General features: G+C 40.6%; 1 non-coding gene across 1 annotated transcript; it reads left to right on the top strand.

Annotated features, from left to right (window-relative positions):
- The first annotated feature begins 3,462 nt into the window (after window positions 1–3,462).
- Window positions 3,463–3,534, top strand: trnae-cuc (transfer RNA glutamic acid (anticodon CUC)). Its single transcript has one exon. It is a non-coding gene; the product is annotated as a tRNA-Glu (tRNA).
- The last annotated feature ends 1,877 nt before the right edge of the window (window positions 3,535–5,411 follow it).

The following is a 5,411-nucleotide window of genomic DNA, read 5'->3' on the forward strand; positions in this document are numbered from 1 at the left end:
GGTTGGTCCCTTTTCCTGGGCGGTGGCACAGTAGCAGACCTGCAAAAGATCAATGGCTTAGCTTATCAGTTACTGCAAGTAGTTAATGATACCTCAGTAGCAATAGGTGCCTTAAAGATAGAACAACAAGTGATAAGGGCAGTAGTGCTTCAACATAGAATGGTATTAGATCTCCTAACCATGAAGGAAGGAGGAGTGTGCAAAATGATTAACACTTCCTGCTGTTTTTACATTCCAGATCTCAGCGCTAATATTACTGATTATATGAATCATATGTGATCTGCCTTCACTCCGCAGCCTACAGTTCCAGGTGGATTCTGGGACTGGCTGATGGCCTGGTTGGGCAGTTGGGCAGCGAACCTAGCAGCTGTTGCGTTGCCCATTCTGCTACCCATTCTTCTTCTTCTTCTGTGTTTACCTCCTTTTTTGTCATAGCGTGTCAGACGTCTTTCTAGTGTGTTCACCATGCCAGCGTTCAGCGGTCATGCCAATGACCAACACCAGCTCTTTGAAGACATTCTGCTCCCCAAGATGGGCGGTGCTGGTGATCCACATGAAGACATCATAGTGCTATTTGCTGAATTAATGTGTGATAATGTGTGATATAGAATAAAGGGGGGAAATGTTGTGGAAATTTACTTTGCTTCATTTTGTGGAAATTTACTTTGCTTTATTTTACTTTGCTTTATGTTTCTATAGTCACAGCATAACAGTCTGCAGATAAGCGTGTGAGTCAGGGACACCAGCTGCTCACACACCGTTCTAACCATAGCAATAGAAGAAGCCTTCAGCGCTCAGGCTAACCAAAACATGAATTAGCAGATACTCTGTAGGAGTTGTTTTTCTTTTTTTTCTCTTTCTTCTGTTCTGTGTATAAGGGCAGGGGGACCGTACTGCGGGTCAGTCCTCTTACTCTGTTATACAGGGGACAGAACCCAATAAACCTTTACTCTTTACTACTCAATGCATAAGGCTGTCTGTGTTTGATGTGCTCTCATTTTCCCATCACATCCATTTAGCAGTACTTCTGAATAAACAAAATGGCTTAAAACAGCTGAGGGGATGTTTGAAACTGAGTGATAAGATGTTCAGCAATTTATATATGATAATACAAGGCAGTAAATTAAATTTGGCTGAACTGGACAATAGTACCTGGCATGAAAAGTATGTCGTAGAAAGAGGAACAAAAAACTCAACCTCTCACCTCGCGCTCTGAGATGTCTCCGTCACTGTCTGTAGTGTCCTCTAGGATACTGCTGCCCTCACTAAAGTGTGTCAACCTGACCGGGTCAAACACCTCTTGAACATAATAACTACACAATGGAAAATCAGCTTCAATTGCTGCATTGAGCAAGAGTGCACTGTAAATGGCCAGATATAAATGGCAATGTCAGTAGTAAATTTATATATGCAGTCATGGAACAGGACCTAGCTGTAGAGCACAGCTTTAAGGTGCATATTATGATGTGCTCTTACCAATCATCCTCCTGGCTGTGTCTTGCTCTTTTGGCCAAATGTTTCTCTTCCAAAGCAGATAGACCAGACTCGCTGCATATTACTCCGTGCACTATAAATAAACCACATGTATAATGCCTTGTAAACAATGGAACAAGGGAAATTTGAATTGTGACTACTCTGTTAAAGGGGCGGATAAGGCACACCACCCAAACCCCCCAAAAGCTGTTCTGTTATCCCTAATTGCTATGCAATAGTCCTGTGATTAACTCAAAGGCTGGAGAAGTTTCACCTTTCTCTATTTGAATCCTGAAGGCTGTTCGGTTCCGTCGCCCACAATCCATCCTGTGTAATTAAACATTCACATCATAACTCGACCCCGTGTAATAGGGCAAACTCACTCGGATGGGGGAAAGGATTACAGACTACCTGTACTGCTGCCGCAACTCTGCGGCCATTCCAACAACATCCACATACATTCCAGCAACATCCTATTATAGGACACAGTGGGCTTAAGTACACCCTTTTAGTAGCATGTTGGACCTTCTTTGGCCTCCAGAACTGCGGCAATTCTTCTGGCATAGGTTCCACTATGTGCTGAAAATACTCTGCAGGAATCTTGGTCCAATCTTCATAGGATATTTTCTCTCAAATTACATGGAGGGACTGACATGTTCTAAACTGCCTGTTATACTCTTACAGCTGCTTTGAAGTACAAAAAAACATATTTATCTTCCACTCCACTCAAGAATGGCCACACTTGGAATTTCCCTTGGCACATTTAAAACATTGTGTGAGCCAGATAGCTTCTGTTTTCAACCTTCCAATGCTCTGAGTAGTAGTGTTCCATGCATATGAGATGCTTCAACACGTCCATGCGTGTTGTAAAGAAACACAGTGTAAGCAGTATTAATGAAAGTGCATCTCTACCTCAAACTCACCAGTGTAACAATTACAGTGTTTGAAATCTAATTTTAAATGGCGATCAGCCTTCTTAACAAATCTCCAATAACAAATAAGCAGAACTCACCTTGTTGAGTGTTTGTGTTTGTTTGTGTGTGTGTGCGTGCGTGCGTGCGTGCGTGCGTGCGTGTGTGTGTGTGTGTGTGTGTGTGTGTAGTTTTAAGCATAGCAAGGCACTTCAGGGTTGCCAGGTGGAGCCTTCCTGAAGACCCTGATACTGAAACAGCATTAAAAGCTGCAATGGCACTGTAGTTGTATTTATCTGCACTAATACAGCTTTGAACTATTGCACTCTTACATACAGTAAGTTTCTGTGTACCTGTGTACATTTCTGTGTACCTTTAGTAAATAAAGGGATTATATTCTAATATTACAAGTGCTAGAAGTACTGAAACTCCAAACAGTGAAGAAACCAGTGGAGCTTAATGACTGGTCAGATGAAGAGAGTGAAGTGAGGAGTTTCCTTCAGTGTCTGCCATGTCCCAGCTGAGGTGAGTGTGAAGCTTTTATTAGTACTATAGGAGTTGTGTTTAACTGTGAAACTGATGGTGTCACAGCCATTTGTGGCTGGGAGTCTAAAGGAGCATAATTGGCTGTACTCTTAGGGAGAGAGAGAGTGGCATACGCTCTCTCCCTTGTTAATTACAGAGACACCGTGCATTCAAGGGCGTCTATAAGTTCACGCGTCAGAAGGGGGAGGAAAAGACTATTTTCCGAGTACTTAGAATAACATTCTGTACTTTTTGGAGAAAATTTTCTAGAATGTTTTCATGTAGAGAGAGAAATGAGTGGCTAAAATGTCAGAAACATTAAGGGGACAAATGGGGAATACTATAACAGCTCTTTCCATGTGTTAGTGACACCAGCGTTCCCTCTTTTCCCAGATGGTAAAAAAGAGCCCTGACTCTTGCAAACTTCATTTTTTTGTAGAACAAAGAGAAAGATGAATAACTCGCTTTATGGCCTTTTTCCACTCATGCATACCAATTCCAGTATGCATCCAAACATTGTCAGAATAGTAGGAGCGCAGACTCTACAGCTCTGTCCCTGGTTGTCTAGTGGTTAGGATTCGGTGCTCTCACCGCCGCGGCCCGTGTTCGATTCCCGGTCAGGGAAAAACCTCTTTTTTTGCTCATATAAAATGACAGATTCTGCATTAAAACATAACGTTTGTGGGAGTCGGAGTTGAACCGACAGCCTAAGGATGACAGTTTTAACTTCTACTCTACCAATTGAACTATTGAAAGTGACGCGCAAGTAATCCCACATGTCCAAACACCAGTATGTTGGCAAGAAACACAGCCAGTTTTGGATGTTTCAATTGTTAAGTTCATTTGACACAAAGAAGAAAGATCACATTGCATAAGTTGTTCAGCTACAAACAGATATATCTTTTGATGACATTTGGAATCATACTGGACTTTGTGTACATGAATGGAGAAAGGCCATAAAAGGTTAGAATAACATTCAGTGCTTTTGCAGAAAAGTTTCGAGAGTTTTGTCATGTAGTGAGAGAAATGAGTGGCTGAAATATCAGGCATTAAAAGTGCAATTTGCACTCATGGAAAGAAAATTGCTTTCATGTGGAGTGCATTGAGATATCGAACTGCCTGTGGAACATAACACCTCTTAAGAGGCTAGATTTGTGCTCTCAAGCTGCGATGGTGGTTTTCTCATGGCTTCTAAAAGAAGAGGCTGTGGTCAGGGTGGAGTGAGTCTTTGATAACAAAGATTGTTGTTGTTTTGGCCTTCGAATAGACAACGGCATTACCCAGTGTCAGGTCTTTCTCAGTAAACTGCAGAGAATGATATAGAGGGCAAGAAATGGTCAAGCACAATTTTATTGGGTGTGTGTCTCTAAAAAACACTAGAGCTCTCTGATACATTTTTGGTTCAAGATTTAATCATCATGCAAATGATTGTGATTAACGCTTTGTCTGTTTAATTCAAATATTATACTATAAACCTAATATTTTAATAGGGTTGGCAACTTTCTAGATCCGATTACTACATGTGTGTGAAGTACAGGTGCTGTAGCTATATGGTATACAATTGTTCACAGTAGCCTAATTATAATATATACAACCAAAAATGCATCTAAAATAAACACCAGAAACCTGGACTAAGGGTAATGTACATAAGTGCACTAAATCTAGGTAGGACTGCTCGATAGATAGGATAACAGCAGAACAATTGTCCCGCCATATAAGCAAAATGAGAGCCTGCTAAGGCCACCAAGAGGGTGCCAAAGACCATGTATTTATTTCTATTTGTTTTTTTACCTATGTTATGTCAGTGGCAGCTCAGATTTCTTCATAGGGCCCCACACAGGCTTGGGCCAGCCCTGGTATCACAGTGTCGTGCACTGGAAAACCATCAAGCCTGTTGACTATGCTACCAGTGTTGTTCATGTAACTGTGTAAATAAAGTGCAAACACAATTACTTTTAGAAGTATCATCTAGTTTGTTTTCACAATTGCCAAAATGTAATGAATCACAGCCAGTATTCTAAAACAGAGCTGGAATGTATTCCTGGCTGATGTGCCCTGTTTCTGGTTACAATAAATAAATAAATAAATAAATAATTGGATGAATTTTCAATGAAAGTGCTTAACTCAGCAGCCATTAATGATTCTTCTGTCCAGTATGAATAAATTGGAATTCCTATCCTTGTATCGGGTGTGGCAATTATGTGTAACAATTGTAAAGCACAAAAGCAATAGTGAAATTTTAATATAACAATATAGGTACTATAGAACATGATCTGCATGCATATTAATTAGGCTATGCAAATAACACAACTACTTCTGTAGCACATCATTCATGCCTGTTGAATAGGCAGTTTTCTGCTTTGCAGATACTTGAAATCTTTTACTAATCTTTCCCCAAATCCACTAGGAGCTGCCTTTTACATTAACATGCCAGGAAACACACTGACTGGATGTTTAATCTTTCTAATGGGTAAGCTATATTCTTATAGTCAAGAAAGATAT

This window comes from Electrophorus electricus, chromosome 10 (genome assembly GCF_041902795.1).
Source record: "Electrophorus electricus isolate QZ-2024a chromosome 10, ASM4190279v1, whole genome shotgun sequence".
NCBI lineage: Eukaryota > Metazoa > Chordata > Actinopteri > Gymnotiformes > Gymnotidae > Electrophorus > Electrophorus electricus.